This window comes from Ranitomeya imitator, chromosome 3 (genome assembly GCF_032444005.1).
Source record: "Ranitomeya imitator isolate aRanImi1 chromosome 3, aRanImi1.pri, whole genome shotgun sequence".
NCBI classification, from domain to species: domain Eukaryota; kingdom Metazoa; phylum Chordata; class Amphibia; order Anura; family Dendrobatidae; genus Ranitomeya; species Ranitomeya imitator.
This window is the reverse complement of record NC_091284.1, coordinates 152,258,209-152,278,122: the sequence shown is the minus strand read 5'-3', so window position 1 is coordinate 152,278,122 and position 19,914 is coordinate 152,258,209. Positions and strand designations below refer to the sequence as shown.

The 19,914-nt window shown below is 47.2% G+C and overlaps 1 long non-coding RNA gene across 1 annotated transcript; it reads left to right on the top strand.

The window, feature by feature from the left end:
• Window positions 1-1,809: 1,809 nt before the first annotated feature.
• On the top strand, window positions 1,810-8,987 carry LOC138673028 (uncharacterized). Its single transcript, XR_011319799.1, has 2 exons — window positions 1,810-2,114; window positions 7,620-8,987. It is a non-coding gene; the product is annotated as an uncharacterized lncRNA (long non-coding RNA).
• The last annotated feature ends 10,927 nt before the right edge of the window (window positions 8,988-19,914 follow it).

The window sequence follows — 19,914 nt, the reverse complement described above, 5'->3', positions numbered from 1 at the left end:
ATACGTAAACCTGTAGTCGCACACTGACAGATAATCTAGCAAATTACTGCAATTCAGTGTTTGGTACATAGCAATATAAAGTGTTATATCAGCATGCTGTTTGGCCAAGATGATGACAGTACCAAGATAGATATATAAATGCAGGCTACAAGCATGTACCAGAAAGCCTCGAATAGGCATACACTGGTGCTCCCCTGCAATCAAATAATAACCCAATGGGTGCCAAGATGTAAGAAAAAATGGGGGAGTAAAGAGAGGAAAAATTGTTCCAAAGGAACAGCATGAACACTGAACAATGGTATACCATGAGCCCAGATGCCTAATGGAGACAGGAGACAGGCTTAAGGGGTGAGGCAAGAGCCCCACGCGTATCGCTGCGGACACAGCTTCGTCAGGGGACTTCCTTTACTCCCCCCATTTTTTCCTACATCTTGGCACCCATTGGGTTATTATTTGATTGCAGGGGAGCACCAGTGTATGCCTATTCGAGGCTTTCTGGTACATGCTTGTAGCCTGCATTTATATATCTATCTTGGTACTGTCATCATCTTGGCCAAACAGCATGCTGATATAACACTTTATATTGCTATATACCAAACACTGAATTGCAGTAATTTGCTAGATTATCTGTCAGTCTGCGACTACAGGTTTACGTATGCATTTGTTTTGGCCTTTATATATTCATGTATGTCATATTTGAGGCTTTCTGGCACATGCTTGTACCCCGCATTTATATACCTATCCTGGTACTACCATCATCTTGGCTAAACAGCATGCTGATATAACACTTCACATTGTTATATACCAAACATTGAATTGCAGTAATTTTATTGCTAGATTATCTGTCAGTGTACGACTACAGGTTTACATATGCATTTGTTTCGGCCTTCATATATTCATGTATGTCATATTGGACCGTTACATGTTTAGACAGGACACATCTTGTATATACATATAGCATCTATGCAGTGTTGTTATTTCATGATATTTGTGCTTAGGGATGATGACTTATGGTTCTGTATTCAGACCTTTTTAAATGGTTTTATATGTTTGTCATGTTCTTTGAGGTGTAATTAAACATTTTTTGATATTTTCACATATTTTATGGGTGTGCATACCATTATTGGTCGAGTCTTTTTTCTTTTGTGTTTATAGCATTCTATTTACTGACCAGGTTTTTGCACCCCATCTCCATGTGTTGTGCAGGGGTGCACCACTTATATTAATTATCCCAAAAAAGGAAAAGTTAGCTCCTCGTGGCTGCCTATTTTCTTCCAGAGTACAGAATAATTTTGTTGTCAGGGACAATGACAACCATGAGTAGAAAAAAGGCATCCATGTATAAAATCTTCAACTTTATTGATGCAGTTAAAAAATATTGTTACATCCACGTGTTGTCCATAAGCAAGAACATCTACATGTTCCTGGTGTTCACTGAATGTTTAATATTATTTGTACACACAATGTGCATGCATACTGTATATACATAAAATTGTATGTACATATACTTGTATATTGTAAGGGTTCTCACTCTGGAGTAGCTGCTTGGATACACATGACACAGGGTTTTATATCAAAACAGTAAGTAGTTTATTGTCTATCATAAACTTTACAGCTTCAAAACAAAAACAGCCTTCCTTCATTATCAATTAATAACTTAAAACGTTTCTTTCGGCAAAAGGAAACACCACAAGTGTAGCAGCCTCACCAACTTTGGTATTCTCAGCAGCAGTTCAGACTGATATTAAACATGTTCACCAAACACCTCTCTGGCTCTAGTACATACTTCGTTTCAGAGAAGACTGGTAGGCACGGTACTGTATAAGGAATGTGTCTCTGACTGCAGAGCCCCTAAGGGATAGCTAGAGGGGAAATCTGTGCAGTGCCCAATTCCCCCCTCCCACTACTTCCCCAGGTGAGGTCATGATTGGGACGCCCAGCGGACCAACCGGGGAGAAGAGGGGAGTCAGGCCACACCCTCAGGGGTTAAATTCTAGCGACGGGACCAGGTTCTCCCTCTTTCTCCCCGGCTGACCCTTGGAAGCTGTTGTTTGTTTCCTGAGGACCCCTGGACCCCCTGGTCGAGGCCCTGCGGTGGAGAGCTGCACAGGAAGGTGAGCACTGGCTTCAAGCCATTATTACCGGCCTCAGCGCTCACCTCCCTGTGCCCTCCCCTCACCCCCTGCCTGCAGTTTCATACGTGTGTCTTCCGGCGTTTCTCCTACGGGGCACCATCGGCCGACATCACCCTATTACCCGGATTTCTGCCCCGTACATGGCTTGCTGTACACTCGGGGTACTGGCATCCCCGGGTCCCTGCGCCTCCTCCCCCACTGTGACCCCACTCGCTGGCCCTTTGCTCAGCTGTGGAATGCCCGACTCCTCGCCCCGGCAGCACATTGCCCACGACATCATCCGCCACTCGGGGGGGGGGAGGTGGTGCAGGCGGTCCGGGGGGGCTCCGGGTCGGCGGCATTCACATGTGGGCCCTGTCTCGGGCCTACTCCACTCCGTCCCGTGAGTCTCCACCCAGTTCCTGTGGGCTCCGCCCACTACCACACGTCCCTGTGTGGTTCCGCCCGGCTTCGATAACCGGCAAGGCCCACTTACCTCCATCGCTAAGCTCCGCCCCCTGTCACACGTCAGCGCTTAGCTCCGCCCACGGCTGCACGTCACCCACCTGCCCGGACATCAGCACAGGCAATAATAGCCACACCCACTTCCGCCCTGCATGCTGTCTGTGCAGCAGAGGGCAAGCCAGGGAATCCCTACCCACTGCTACAGGTTCCCTCGCGCTGCACTGGCCGCAGCAAGCGTGCCCAATCCGGGTCCCCTTCAGCAGCGTGGGGCCCCATCACCAGGCCCATTACCTCGTCGCACCAGCGGCTTCTGTGAGCCCCCCTTTCCCTCGGGTCGGCGCAGCCCGCGCCTCCAGGCGAGAGCAACTACCCAGGGAACAGTGCCAGCCGGGAGCCGCCCTCCACCTCCTCACCCGTCCTTCTGCTGCGCAGCCCGCAGTCCCTAGCCCCACAGCTAGTTCCCATAGGTTACAGCCCCCTCTTAGCCACCCACCACTCCGGCACCGCAGGCCTCCGGCCAGTCATAACCTGACCCCAACGTCCCTCATGCAGACGTAGCTGCAGTGCCTGCACAGGGGGCCGTGGGATCAGGCCGTATAGCCATCAACGCGGTCGCGGAGCGCACTGACTGGTCCAACTCGACCAACCAGTGCGCTCTGCAACCATTACAGTATGAAACAAACACGCGCATGGTTGCACACACTAACATGCCACTAATAAAAGGTCCTCCACCAACACCCCCAGACACTCAAATTGATGCCCATGTTAATGCAACGTCCCTAAACTCACACAGCCGCATTAAATTACGCGCCGCCAACACCCCCATGCTCCCAAATGCAAACCGCAGACAGTTTCCTATCAGTCCCCGCCCTTTTGCGCTCACCCTGCGGTGACAGCCTAATAGTCTCCGCACCTTCCCCGGCTCTACCCCCTGCACCGCCACTCACGCCCCATGGCCAAGGTAACGTCCCCCCTACTCCCGAGGTAAATGCACCTAACGCAACCCCTAGACAGGGCGATCGCAGGCATAGATGCCGCAGATCGTCCTCACCCTCATCAGTAGATTCCCGCCACCGTTCCCGCTGTGCCTCTAGCTGTCGGCATTCCCACTCCAGAAGCCGACACCACTCACACAGGAGCCGCAGGAGCCACCATAGATCCCGCTCCTCCAGATGGCACTCGCCATCCACAACCGGCTCAGATACATCGGGGAGTTACAACGAGGGGTACCGGTCGCATGCCGAAAGACGGCGGTCTCACCGGCCACCCAGAGCGGGTACCCAGTGGTAACAGACAGTGACACCCCCCGTTACCGATCAGGCAGAGATCGGAGCCCCAATAGCCTCTCATCCTCGAGCACACGACAGATGTCATCCGTCACGTGCTCCGTCCTGGGCTGACGCACAGGGAGACACGCCATACGTACCTCCCCGGTCCACCAGCCAGCACCGAGCTCCGTCCTGGGCTGACGCACAGGGAGACACGCCATACGTACCTCCCCGGTCCACCAGCCAGCACCGAGCTCCGTCCTGGGCTGACGCCCAGGGAGACACGCCATATGTACCTCCCCGGTCCACCAGCCAGCACCGAGCTCCGTCCTGGGCTGACGCCCAGGGAGACACGCCATATGTACCTCCCCGGTCCACCAGCCAGCACCGAACCATCGAAACAATAGACGCCGGAGCACCTCCCTCTCCGGGGGACGCTCGGCACCAGACACAATGCAGCAGAATACATCCCCGTGCCACGGCGCTGGCCTCTGGCCTGCCATCTTCATCCTCCTGGGCGGGCGGCCAGCACCAGGACAGCGCCACGGCAGGAGCCAGAGTACCTCCATCCGGAGACACTCGGCCACAATAGACGCCGGAGCACCTCCCTCTCCGGGGGACGCTCGGCACCAGATGCAACGCAGCAGAATACATCCCCGTGCCACGGCGCTGGCCGCTGGCCTGCCATCTTCATCCTCCTGGGCGGGCGGCCAGCACCAGGACAGCGCCACGGCAGGAGCCAGAGTACCTCCGTCCGGAGACACTCGGCCTGCATCTGACAGCGGTGAGTTCTTTGATGTTGGTGAGCGCTCTACAATACAAAATATGGGTGAAAGCGAGCTGGCAGCCGCTATTAAGACCCTAGTTCAGCAGTTGACACGCCCAGGCGTACCAACTGACACTAGCACCACCCAAGCAGCTAGTCTGCACAAGGATGTTTTTTTTCTGTGGAGTAAGCCCGCTAGGGGCGCATGTTGAGTTAGAGACAAAGCAAAAAAATTTGGGATAATGCTTACATAGATATATGGTCACTGTTATCCCGCTTACTGTTTAACGATGGATACTACCGTTTCCAAGGGTTCTGTAAATATAGACACGAATGCTCCTCCTGCGGAGGTGGAAATAGAGCACCTGCGAGATTTAACCCCGGTGAACGTAACCGCAATGGGCCCATGGCTAAGCCTATATCCCAATAAAAGAAGCGGCGGAGCAACTATATTTCGGTTTTAAACACGGTTTTTTATACCCCTTTCAAACCCAGCCCCTCGCCAACTACTGCAAATAATTTAAAATCGGCACGCGAATCCCCTGCTATTCTACAGCAAAAAATCAAAAAGAAGTGGAACTGGGCAGGATGGCGGGACCTTTTAGTTCGTTGCCATTTAAGAATCTAAGAATCTCGCCTTTAGGTATCGTTCCCAAAAAAAGAGCCAGGAAAATATCGGCTAATACATCACCTTTCCTACCCAAAAGGCGCGATACCCGCGGAAGAGTCATCAGTAACCCACTTTTCTTTTGACAGGGCTGTCGAGCTCGTGCGCGCAGCTGGGCCCGGTGCCCTGCTGGCAAAAATCCGACATAGAGTCAGCCTTCCGCCTTTTGCCAGTTCACCCGGAATGTTTTAATTCATTAGGCTGTGAGGTGGACAGGCTATTTTACTTCGATATGTGCCTACCAATGGGCTGCTCCATTTCCTGTCATTACTTTGAGCTTTTCAGCACCTTTCTAGACTGGGTATTACGATACGAAACCGCTAGCAACTCAACGATTCACTACCTCGACGATTTTTTGTTCGCCGGTCCCGGGAACTCCAGACTCTACTCCTTTCTTCTCCAAAAGTTTAAGCTTTCAGCCGGAAAATTCGGAGTACCACTCTCACCGGATAAAACAGTCGGCCTTTGTAACGTTTTGCCTTTTCGCGGTATTGAAATAAACACCAATGCAATGGTGTTTCGATTACTAGCTGATAAGCTGCAAAAAACTCTGCAAATGGTTAAAAAATTGCTATGAAGCAAAAAAAAAAAAAAAAAAAGCCGACTATCACTAGCAATCAAGGGCATAGCCCAGCCGAGCCACAGAATTAGGCTAAGCCGCTCCCTGAAGGCAGATTTGCTGGTCTGGAGGACATTCCGGGAGGCCTACAATGGGCATACATGCGTTATGGCGCAGGAGACGCCAAGCAAAGATTTAGGCCTAGCGATTGGTTGAAATATTACAGATGGTTTTGCGGCAATCTACAAAGACCAGTGGTGCAAAGGCCAATGGCCTAAACTATGGACCACGGCCGCATAGGCCGTGACCCAGCACTGGTGGAAATTCTGGCAATCGATGTGCGCGGTATAAATCAATAATGAATTAATGCCGAACGAGGCAGTTACTTGAATTGATGCCAAAAAAGGCAGTTACTACAACTATGACGAATCACTAATAAATCAATGCCAAACAAGGTTTTTACGGCAAATGAGAATAAACTACACTGAAGCATGAGTTCCTCCATCAATGGGAGTCACTCTGCCAGAATCAGACAGCGGTGAGTGTTTTCATTTTGGCAAACTCAAGGGTCCTGGGCTCATCGGACGGTGGAACGAGGGTCCCTGAGGTGGACTCTGAGAACGGTGGAATATGGTTTCATAATGCGGACAAGGACCAGTGGTGCAAAGGCCAATGGCCTGAACTACGAACCACGGCCGCATGGGGCCGTGACCCATCACTGGTAGAAATCTGGGCAATAGTAACATCAGTCAAGCTATGGGGTGCCCAATTGGAAAATATGAGCATCAGAATTACAACCCAACAGCTGAGGACAGCAAAAGCCCTAAACAGCATGTCCTCTTCTTCTCAGCCAGCACTCGCGCTGTTGCGCCACCTAGCACTATCGTGCGTCAAACACAACATCTGTTGCCGTGCCAGATTTACAGCGAATATAGATGATAAAATTGTTAACTTTCTGTTATCTTCCGATTGGCATGCTTTCAAAGTTTTCCTTCCTTCAGCCATCGGTCCTACAGTCCTTTAGGCCACGGTGGCCAAGCACTGATTCCCTTAATCCGTGCTTCAGTGACATCGGCTACTTGCCTACAGGTCTACGGTAAGGTGTGGGAGGAGTGGTGCTCGCTAACTTAACGAAGACCAGTCAATAGGTGCGACCGGGTGTTAGTAGTACTCTTAGAACGGCTCAGGCGTAGAGGTGAGTCAGGGAAATTAGTGCAGCGTCATCTATCGGGAATAGCTTTCTTCTTTCTGCTGCTGGGGTGGGTGCACGTAAACAAATATTTTTCATCAAGCAAGCCGTTAAGGGCTGGGAAAAGCGTCATCCTAGCCAGGAAGGCCGTCACCTACTTTCTTTAAGGCCACCGCATGGCATAATTGCAATATCTTCATCAGCGCGCAAGTCGCAATACGCGGCCACGCTAATATCTGCAGCGTTCGCAATCGCCTTCTTCGGATCAGGGAATTAGTTCCGCAGTCAAAAAGCAGCATCAGTTGGCGGGTAAATCAATGAAGACCTCGTCATAAGCAGCGAAGCTCTGCGCATTAGAGTACGGAGATCCAAATGCGACCCCACCGGGAGGGGGACATGGGTATTGGTCAAGGCATCAGGCGGCCCTATATGCTCTCTAGAAATAGTCGATCACTATACGGTAGTAAGACGTACGGGTAGCTAGAGCGGGGGTATCGGGAGCCGAGGCGCAGAGAATGGGCTGCTGGAAATCCGCATGCTTTGTCAGATACATAAGACCAGACCTGCTTTAACAATTTTTGTCTCTTACAGGTAGCGTTAAGCCCACAGTTTGGGTAGTGGAGCATTCTTTTTGTCTACTGGGCGTACGAAAGAGCCAAACTACAGCCGGGCGGAACAACATTTGGCTTCCCGAAGTTGGACGTCAACGGTAGAGGCATAAGAGGGCTCCGGTGGTGTCAGATCTTCCCGGAGAGGGTCGACATCGCCAAGAGGGCCAAGGGGCTGGTGGTTCTGGTGCTATGTGCTGGAGGCAATGATTTGGGCAAGCAGAAAGGGGGCCGAGCGGTACACAGTAATGTCAACAGACATCGAGCGGTTTGTTTAGTACCAGATATGGTGGTGGTGTGGTACGAGATAATTCCTCGAGCGGTTTGGCACGGAGCCGAGGACGTGAAAGCCATCGAAAAATCAAGAAAAAGGATTAACACAAAGATGTCGAAGATTGTGAGAGAGAATTACAGCATTGTGGTTCACCACCAGGAGCTAGAAGGGAACAATTTAGCTTTACTAAGACCGGACGGCATCCACTTCACGGACATCGGGCTCGACATATTCTTGACGACAGGTTTGCAGGATGGGATTGAACAGGCTCTAATGCTGCTGTGTGGGGGTCGGAGTCCTGTGTAGGTCATACACATGATCCTCCGTGGCGGTAGGTAGAGGGGGGCAAAGGTTCGTAACCTCTCATCGGCTTGCTGGCCCAGCGGTCGTCGGCTGGGGGCCTTCAGCAATGAGTGCGTCGCGATGTGTAATTGCCCTTCTCTACTTTGCAAACAATAAACTGTGACCGACCTGTTCAACCCATCCAGGTTTGTTGGTGTCTTATTACGGAATGGTGGGACGGGGGAAGGCACTGGTTACAACACACGGGTCTCTGCAGTCTGGTAGGCACGGTACTGTATAAGGAATGTGTCTCTGACTGCAGAGCCCCTAAGGGATAGCTAGAGGGGAAATCTGTGCAGTGCCCAATTCCCCCCTCCCACTACTTCCCCAGGTGAGGTCATGATTGGGACGCCCAGCGGACCAACCGGGGAGAAGAGGGGAGTCAGGCCACACCCTCAGGGGTTAAATTCTAGCGACGGGACCAGGTTCTCCCTCTTTCTCCCCGGCTGACCCTTGGAAGCTGTTGTCCCACCCTCCCTCCCTTATAAACTGGTAAATGTACTGTGCAAATTACTGTTTAAAATGTTTTAAATTATTAAAAAAAAATAAAAAATTTTGACGTTCTTTTATATACGTCACAGCGGTAGGTAGAGGGGGGCAAAGGTTCGTAACCTCTCATCGGCTTGCTGGCCCAGCGGTCGTCGGCTGGGGGCCTTCAGCAATGAGTGCGTCGCGATGTGTAATTGCCCTTCTCTACTTTGCAAACAATAAACTGTGACCGACCTGTTCAACCCATCCAGGTTTGTTGGTGTCTTATTACGGAATGGTGGGACGGGGGAAGGCACTGGTTACGACACACGGGTCTCTGCAGTCTAACCAGCAGCCCTGCCTTTCTCTAATTTTAACACACTCCACACTGTTGAGCTAACCCAGCTGCTGTTAGTACGCATATAGACCTCGGACTGGTCATAGGATTGAGTTTTCCCTGCCAAGTTCTTTTGGTTACTCAAAAGCTTCAGACACAAAATCTAGTCACATTAAGGAACCAGTAACCTATATACAGCTGAAACCAGAACTCTACATACACTATGGAAAAGGCACATATGCATGTTTTTCTTAATATCTGACATGAAATCAGAATAAACCTTTCCCATTTCCCATTTTTTGTCAATTAGGATTACTATAATTATTAATATTTGACAAATGCCAGAATGATGAGAGAAAATATTTTAAGGCATATATATATACATATATATATATATATATATATATATATATACTGTATGTATATATATATATATATATATATATATATATATATACTATATCCCATCTGTCTGTCAGTCTGTCTTTCTGTCTGTCACGGATATTCATTGGTCGCGGCCTCTGCCTGTCATGGAATTCCAAGTCGCTGATTGGTTGCGGCAAAACAGCCACGACCAATCAGCGACGGGCACAGTCTGGAAGAAAATGGCCACTCCTTCCTCCCCGCAGTCAGTGCCCGGCGCCCGCATACTCCCCTCCAGTCAGCGTTCACACAAGGTTAATGGCAGCGTTGACCGCAGTGTAACGCACTCGGTTAACGCTGCTATTAACCCTGTGTGACCAACTTTTTACTATTCATGCTGCCTATGCAGCATGAATAGTAAAAAGATCTAATGTTAAAAATAATACAAAAAATAAAAAATAGTTATATACTCACCCTCTGGTGGACCCCGGATCAGGAACCAGCCTTTCCCGCTCCTTGCGATGCCCCGGTGACCGCTCCATGCATTGCGGTCTCGTGAGATGATGACGTGCGGTCTCGCAAGACCGCTACATCATCATCTCGTGAGACCGCAATGCACTCTTCAGACCGGAGCACGCGAGAAGTGTCGGTAACCGCTTCGATCCAGGGGCCAACGGAGGGTGAGAATATAACTATTTTTTATGTTAATTCTTTTTTTTATTTCTGTTAAAAAAAGAATGAAAATAAGAAATAGTTATATACTCACCCTCCGGCGTCCAGCGAAGCTGTCCCTATGCGCGCGATGCGGCCGCCAGCTTCCGTTCCCAGCGATGTATTGTGAAATTACCCAGATGACTTAGTGGTCTCGCGAGACCGCTAAGTCATCATCTCGCGAGACTACAATGCTTGGCCCGGAGTGTCGCGATAAGCGGGAAAGGCGCCGGAAGGTGAGTATATAATGATTTTTTTTTCTTATTTTTAACATTAGATCTTTTTGCTGCATAGGCAGCATCAAGAGTAAAAAGTTGGTAATACAGGGTTAATAGCAGCGTTAACGGACTGCATTACACCATGGCATAATACGGTGTAACACAGCCATTAACCCTGTGTGAGAGCTGACTGGAGGGGAGTATGGAGGGGGCACTGACAGAGTAGGAAGGGGCGACTGTGCCCGTCGCTGATTGGTCACGGTGTGTTATGATCTGGTGGCCTTGGAGCAGCATGAGACGTACTCTGGAGAAGGTGGTCCCTGTACTGACCGCAAACCCTGAACCTAGCAGCGCAACTAGAAGTAGCCGTGGGGGGTACCTAACACTCCCTAGACCCCACGGCACAGCCTAAGATCTAACTACCCCTAAAGACAGAAACAGGAAACCTATCTTGCCTCAGAGAAAATCCCCAAAGGATAGATAGCCCCCCACAAATATTGACTGTGAGAGGAGAGGGAAATAACATACGCAGATATGAAATCAGATTTTAGCATAGGAGGCCATGCTAGCTAAAAAGAAAGAATAGAACAGAGTACTATGCGGTCAGTATAAAAACACTTGAAAATATCCACTGCAGAAAATACGGATCACCACATCTGACTAAAGACATGGGGGGTATATCTGCATCTCCAGAGAAAAAGCCAGGCTGCAAAAAATCCTTCACAGACCAAGCTGGACAAGAAAAAAACATGAAAATGCACAGAACTATTAGGTCCACCGCAGGTGGACAGCAAAAACAAAGCCAGGACTTATCTTGTAGAAAAACACAGCAAACTGGAGAGACCAGCAGGGAAGTGAATCCTTCAAGAACAATGGACAACTGGCACTGACTAAAGGATCCAGCAAAGCTATATACCCCAGTCAGTTTTGCAATTAGTACACCTGTCCACTCCTGCAGTCCAGGCACAACTGCATTACCCTCTACAACCACCGGAGGGAGCCCAAAAGCTGAATTCACAACAGTACCCCCCCTTGAGGAGGGGTCACCGAACCCTCACAAGAGCCCCCAGGCCGATCAGGACGAGCCCGATGAAAGGCACAAACCAAATCAACGGCATGGACATCAGAGGCAGAAACCCAAGAATTATCCTCCTGGCCATAACCCTTCCACTTGACAAGGTACTGAAGCTTCCGCCTCGAAAAACGGGAATCCAAAATCTTCTCAACAACATATTCCAACTCCCCATCGACCAATACAGGGGCCAGAGGATCAACAGAGGGAACAACGGGCTCCACATATTTCCGCAACAAAGATCTATGGAAGACATTATGAGTAGCAAAAGAGGCCGGAAGCGCCAGGCGAAAGGACACCGGATTAATAATTTCAGAAATCCTATAAGGACCCAATGAATCGAGGCTTAAACTTAGGGGAAGAAACCTTCATAGGAACATGACGGGAAGACAACCAAACCAGATCACCAACCCGAAGCCGGGAACCACCACACCGACGACGGTTAGCAAAACGCTGAGCCTCCTCCTGAGACAGCACCAAATTGTCCACCACATAAGCCCAAATCTGCTGCAATCTGTCGACCACAGAATCCACACCAGGAAGGTCAGAAGGCTCAACCTGCTCAGAAGAAAAACGAGGATGAAAACCAAAATTACAAAAAAAAGGCGAAACCAAAGTAGCCGAACTAGCCCGATTATTAAGGGCAAACTCGGCCAATGGCAAAAAAGCCACCCAATCATCCTGATCAGCAGACACAAAGCATCTCAAATAGGTCTCCAAGGTATGATTAGTTCGCTCAGTCTGGCCATTTGTCTGAGGATGAAATGCAGAGGAAAAAGACAAATCAATGCCCAGCTTGGCACAAAAGGCCCGTAAAAAACCTAGAAACAAACTCGGAACCTCTGTCGGACACAATATTCTCCGGAATACCATGCAAACATACCACATGCTGAAAAAACAACGGAACCAAATCAGAAGAAGATTTAGGCAAAAGCACCAAATGAACCATCTTAGAAAATCGGTCACAGACAACCCAGATAACCGACATTCTTTGGGAAACAGGAAGATCGGAAATAAAATCCATAGAAATATGCATCCAAGGTCTCTCAGGGACCCGCAGCAAGCAAGGCTTAGCCCACAGCAAGGCTTAGCCCGCGCACAAATCCCACAGGACTGCACAAAAGAACGCACATCCCGTGACAAAGAAGGCCACCAAAAGGACCTACTAACCAAATCTCTGGTACCAAAAATCCCAGGATGGCCAGCCAACACAGGACAATGAACCTCAGAAATCACTTTACTAGTCCATCTATCAGGAATAGTTTCCCCACAGGACAGCGGTCAGGCTTATCAGCCTGAAATTCCTGAAGAACCCGTCGCAAATCAGGGGAGATGGCAGAAAGAATCACCCCTTCCTTCAAAATGCCAACCGGCTCAAGAACCCCAGGGGAATCAGGAAAAAAACTTCTAGAGAGGGCATCCGCCTTAACATTCTTAGTACCAGGAATGTACGAGACCACAAAATCAAAACGGGAGAAAAACAGGGACCATCGAGCCTGTCTAGGATTCAGCCGTTTGGCAGACTCGAGGTAAATCAGATTCTTATGATCGGTCAGGACCACAATACGGTGCTTGGTCCCCTCAAGCCAATGTCGCCAGTCCTCAAATGCCCACTTCATAGCCAACAACTCCCGATTGCCGACATCATAATTGCGTTCCGCAGGCGAAAACTTCCGAGAAAAGAAGGCACACGGTTTCATCAAGGAACCATCAGAATTCTTCTGAGACAAAACGGCCCCCGCCCCAATCTCAGACGCGTCAACCTCAACCTGAAATGGAAGAGAAACATCTGGCTGACGCAACACAGGGGCAGAAGTAAATCGGTGCTTAAGCTCCTGAAAGGCAGAAACAGCCACGGAGGACCAATTTGTCACATCAGCGCCTTTCTTGGTCAAATCAGTTAGAGGTTTAACCACACTAGAGAAGTTGGCAATGAAACGACGATAAAAATTAGCAAAGCCCAAGAATTTCTGAAGGCTCTTCACAGATGTGGGCTGAATCCAATCATGAATGGCCTGAACGTTAACCGGATCCATTTCTATAGATGAGGGAGAAAAAATGAAACCCAAAAAAGAAACCTTCTGCACTCCAAAGAGGCACTTTGACCCCTTCACAAACAAAGCATTATTACGGAGGATCTGAAATACCATCCTGACCTGTTTCACATGAGACTCCCAATCATTGGAAAAAATCAAAATATCATCCAAATATACAACCATGAATTTATCAAGATAACTCTGAAAGATATCATGCATGATGGATTGGAACACAGATGGGGCATTAGAGAGTCCGAATGGCATCACAAGGTATTCAAAATGGCCTTCGGGCGTATTAAATGCAGTTTTCCATTCGTCACCCTGCTTCATACGAATAAGATTATATGCCCCTCGAAGGTCAATCTTAGTAAACCAGCTAGACCCCTTAATCCTAGCAAACAAATCAGTAAGCAAAGGCAAGGGGTATTGAAATTTAACCGTGATCTTATTCAGGAGGCGATAATCAATACAGGGTCTCAAGGAGCCATCCTTCTTGGCAACAAAAAAGAACCCCGCTCCCAACGGTGAAGAAGATGGCCGAATATGCCCTTTCTCCAAAGACTCCTTAATATAGCTCCGCATGGCGGTATGTTCAGGCACAGACAGGTTGAAAAGTCGGCCCTTAGGGAACTTACAACCTGGAATCAAATCAATAGCACAAACACAGTCCCTATGCGGTGGAAGGGAACTGGATTTGGGCTCATCGAATACATCCTGGAAGTCAGACAAAAACTCAGGAATTTCAGAAGAGGGGGAAGAGGAGATTGACATCAAAGGAACCTGATCATGAACCCCCTGACAACCCCAACTAGTCACAGACATGGATTTCCAATCTAACACCGGATTATGTAGCTGCAACCATGGAAAACCCAGCACAATATCATCATGCAAATTATGCAACACCAGAAAACGACAATCTTCCTGATGGGCTGGCGCCATGCGCATGGTCAGCTGTGTCCAAAACTGAGGTTTATTTTTAGCCAATGGTGTAGCATCAATGCCCCTCAAAGGAATAGGGTTCTGCAAAGGCTGCAAGGGAAAACCACAACGTCTGGCAAATTCTAAGTCCATTAAGTTCAGAGCGGCGCCTGAATCCACAAATGCCATGACAGAAAATGATGATAATGAGCAGATCAAGGTCACAGATAACAGAAATTTAGTTGTATAGTACTGATGGCAACGGAACTAGCGATTCTCTTAGTACGCTTAGGGCAATCAGAAATAACATGAGCAGAATCGCCGCAGTAAAAACACAACCTATTCTGAAGCCTGAATGTTTGACGTTCAGCTCTAGACAAAATCCTATCACACTGCATAGGCTCAGGGCTCCGCTCAGAGGACAACGCCACAGTGTGCACAATTCTGCGCTCGCAAGCGCCGATCAATCTGAATGGCCAGAGACATAGAATCACTCAGACCAGTAGGCGTGGGGAACCCCACCATAACATCTTTAACGGATTCAGAAAGACCCTTTCTGAAAATTGCCGCCAAGGCATCCTCATTCCATTTAGTCAGTACAGACCATTTTCTAAATTTCTGGCAATACAATTCTGCCGCTTCTTGACCTTGACACAGGGCTAACAAGATTTTCTCAGCCTGATCCACAGAATTAGGCTCATCATACAACAACCCCAATGCCTGAAAGAAAGAAGCAACATTAAGCAAAGCAGGATTGCCAGATTCCAGGGAAAATGCCCAATACTGTGGGTCACCACGCAGCAGAGATATGATGATTTTAACCTGCTGAATAGGATCGCCAGAAGACCGGGGTCTTAATGCAAAAAACAGTTTACAGTTATTTTTGAAACTCAAAAATTTGGATCTGTCACCAAAGAATAAATCAGGAGTGGGAATCTTAGGTTCTAAGGCAGGAGTCTGAACAATGAAATCTGAAATACCCTCTACCCTAGCAGCAAGCTGATCCACCCGAGAAACTAACTCCTGAACATTCATGTTAATACTAGACTCCGTAGCCACCCAGAGGTAAAGAGGGAGGAACGGACCAAACAGGCTAAGGAAAAAAAAATGGCTCAAAATCTTTCCACCCTTAATAATAATAATAATTTTTATTTATATAGCGCCAACATATTCCGCAGCGCTTTACAAATTATAGAGGGGACTTGTACAGACAATAGACATTACAGCATAACAGAAATACAGTTCAAAACAGATACCAGGAGGAGTGAGGGCCCTGCTCGCAAGCTTACAAACTATTCTTCTGAGATGCAATTAACTCATTGTTGGCCAGTTGTACTGTTATGATCTGGTGGCCTTGGAGCAGCATGAGACGTACTCTGGAGAAGGTGGTCCCTGTACTGACCGCAAACCCTGAACCTAGCAGCGCAACTAGAAGTAGCCGTGGGGGGTACCTAACACTCCCTAGACCCCTCGGCACAGCCTAAGATCTAACTACCCCTAAAGACAGAAACAGGAAACCTATCTTGCCTCAGAGAAAATCCCCAAAGGATAGATAGCCCCCACAAATATTGACTGTGAGAGGAGAGGGAAATAACATACGCAGATATGAAATCAGATTTTAGCATAGGAGGCCATACTAGCTAAAAAGAAAGAATAGAACAGAGTACTATGCGGTCAGTATAAAAACACTAGAAAATATCCACCGCAGAAAATACGGATCACCACATCTAACTAAAGACATGGGGGGTATATCTGCATCTCCAGAGAAAAAGCCAGGCTGCAAAAAATCCTTCACAGACCAAGCTGGACAAGAAAAAAAACATGAAAATGCACAGAACTATAAGGTCCACCGCAGGTGGACAGCAAAAACAAAGCCAGGACTTATCTTGTAGAAAAACACAGCAAACTGGAGAGACCAGCAGGGAAGTGAATCCTTCAAGAACAATGGACAACTGGCACTGACTAAAGGATCCAGCAAAGCTATATACCCCAGTCAGTTTTGCAATTAGTAGATACACCTTATAGATAGATAGTTTAGAATGTGAGCCCCAACGGGGACAGTGATGATAATGTGTGCAACTTGTAAAGCGCTGCGGAATATGTTAGCGCTATATAAAAATAAAGATTATTATTATTATTATACACCTGTCCACTCCTGCAGTCCAGGTACAACTGCACTACCCTCTAAAACCACCGGAGGGAGCCCAAAAGCTGAATTCACAACACGGTGGGATTTCCAGACAGACAGACGGAAGAGACCCTAAGACGATTATATATATAGATATACACACTGCTCAAAAAAATAAAGGGAACACTTAAACAGAATATAACTCCAAGTAAATCAAACTTCTGTGAAATTAAGCTGTCCACTTAGGAATCAACACTGTTTGACAATCAATTTCACATGCTGTTGTGCAAATGGAATAGACAACAGGTGGAAATTATTGGCAATTATCAAGACACACTCAATAAAGGAGTGGTTCTGCAGGTAGGGCCAAAAGACCACATCTCAATACCAATGCTTACTGGCTGATGTTTTGCTCACTTTTGAATGTTGGTTGTGCTTTCACACTCATGGTAGCATGAGACAGACTATACAACCCACACTAGTGGCTCAGGTAGTGCAGCTCATCCAGGATGGCACATCAATGTTACCTGTGGCAAGAAAGTTTGCTGTGTTTGTCAGTGTAGTGTCCAGAGGCTGGAGGCACTACCAGGAGACAGGCCAGTACAGCAGGAGACATGGAGGGGGCTGTAGGAGGGCCACAACCCTGCAGCAGGATCGCTACCTCAGCCTTTGTGCGAGGAGGAACAGGAGGAGCACTGCCAGAGCCCTGCAAAATGACCTGGAGGTCATGCTACCACGAGTGTGAAAGCACAACCAACATTCAAAAGTGACTTAAACATCAGCCACCTGTGGCACCTGTGGCACCTAACAGGTGTTGGCAATAACTAAGTCACACTTGCAGCCAGTTTACATGGATTAAAGTTGACTCAACCTCTGTCCTGTGTCCCTGTGTGTACCACATTGAGCATGGAGAAAAGAAAGAAGACCAAAGAACTGTCTGAGGACTTGAGAAACCAAATTGTGAGGAAGCATGAGCAATCTCAAGGCTACATGTCCATCTCCAAAGACCTTAAAGTTCCTGTGTCTATCGTGCGCAGTGTCATCAAGAAGTTTAAAGCCCATGGCACTGTGGCTAACCTCCCTAGATGTGGATGGAAAAGAAAAATTGACAAGAGATTTCAATGCAAGATTGTGCGGATGTTGGATAAAGAACCTCGGCTAACATGCAAACAAGATCAAGCTGCCCTGCAGTCCGAGGGTACAACAGTGTCGACCCGTCGGCGTCTGAATGAAAAGGGACTGTATGGTAGGAGACCCAGGAAGACCCTACTTCTTACCCCGAGACATAAAAAAGCCAGGCTGGAGTTTGCCAAAACTTACCTGAAAAAGCCTAAAATGTTTTGGAAGAATGTTCTCTGGTCAGATGAGACAAAAGTAGAGCTTTTTGGGCAAAGGTATCAACATAGAGTTTACAGGAGAAAAAAAGAGGCATTCAAAGAAAAGAACAAGGTCCCTACAGTCAAACATGGCGGAGGTTCCCTGATGTTTTGGGGTTGCTTTGCTGCCTCTGGCACTGGACTGCTTGACCGTGTGCATGGCATTATGAAGTCTGAAGACTACCAACAAATTTTGCAGCATAATGTTGGCCCAGTGTGAGAAAGTTGGATCATGGGTCTTCTAGCAGGACAATGACCCAAAACACACTTCAAAAAGCAATAGAAAATGGTTTGAGAGAAAGCACTGGAGACTTCTAAGGTGGCCAGCAATGAGTCCAGACCTGAATCCCATAGAACACCTGTGGAGAGATCTAAAAATGGCAGTTTGGAGAAGGCACCCTTCAAATATCAGGGACCTGGAGCAGTTTGCCAAAGAAGAATGGTCTAAAATTCCAGCAGAGCATTGTAACACACTCATTGATGGTTACCGGAAGCGGTTGGTCACAGTCATTTTGGCTAAAGGTTGTGCAACCAAGTATTAGGCTGAGGGTGCCAATACTTTTGTCTGGCCCATTTTTGGAGCTTTGTGTGAAATGATCAATGTTTTGCTTTTTGCTTCATTCTCTTTTGTGTTTTTTCATTTAAGACAAATTAAATGAAGATAATAATGCCAAAGAATTTGTGTTCGCAATCATTTTCAGGAAGAAAATGAGAATTATCTGACAGAATTGCAGGGGTGTCAATACTTTTGGCCATGACTGTACTGTCCATATATATGTATACATACAAACAAAAATTATTGGCCAAAAGGGTTGACACCCTTGAAAATGTTCCAGAAAATGATGTATTTCTCCAAGAAAATTAGTGCAATTACTTAAGTTTTGTTATACACACGTTTATTGCCTTTATGTGTTTTGAAAAACCACAAATAAAAGAGAAGAGGCAAAATGGACATAATTTCACACAGAACTTAAAAAATGAGCCACACACCCTTTGGAATAAATAACTGAAATTAATCACTTCCTATAACCTTCAACAAGCTTCTTACACCTCTAAACTGGAATTATGGACCACTCTTCTTTTGCAAACTGCTCCAGGTCTCCTATATTTGAAGGGTGTCTTATCTCAACAGCAATTTTAAGATCTCTTCCCAGGTGTTCAATGAGATTTAGATCTGATCACATTGCTGGTGACTTTAGAAGTCTTCAGTGCTTTGTTTTCATCCATTTTTGGGTGTTTCTTGAAGTATGTCATTATCCTGCTGGAAGATCCATTACCTAGGATGCAAACCAAGCTTTTTTTACACTGGGCACCATATTGTGAACCAAAATCCTTTGGTAATCTTCAGATTTCATGATGCCTTGCACACAGTCTAGGCACACAGTGCCAGAGGCAACAAAATAACCCCAAAACATTTTTGAACTTTCACCATATTTGACTGTAGGTACTGTGTTCTTTTTTTGGAGACTTCATCCAGAAGAATTATATGCTCTACCAAAAAGCTCTATCTTGATTTTATCTGTCCACAAAACGCTTTCCAAGAAAGGATGTTGGCTTACTTACATACATTATGGCAAACTGCAGTCTACCTTTTTATGTCTCTTTGTTAACCACGGGGTACTCCTGGGTCTCTTGCTATAGCGTTTCATTTCCTTTAAATGTCAATGTTTAGTTTGCACTAACACTGATGCAGCCTGTAAGATAGCTTGAATTTCTTTAGAACTTGATTGGGGATGCTTATCCACCATCCAGACAATTTTTCTCTGCCGTCCATGTCCAGGGAGATTAGCTACAGTGTTATGGGGTGTAAACTTCTTGGTTATGTTGCACACCATGGTAAAAAGAACCTTGAAATTCTTAATATTTTTCAACAATTTTGGTTCTCAAGTCCTCAGACAGTTCTCTTCTCCTCTTTCTGTTCTCCTTGCTTAGTGTGACACACACAGACACACAATGCAAAGATTGCGTCAACTTCTCTTTTTATCTGGTTTCAGGTGTGATTGTCTTATTGCCTACACCTGTTACTTACCACAGG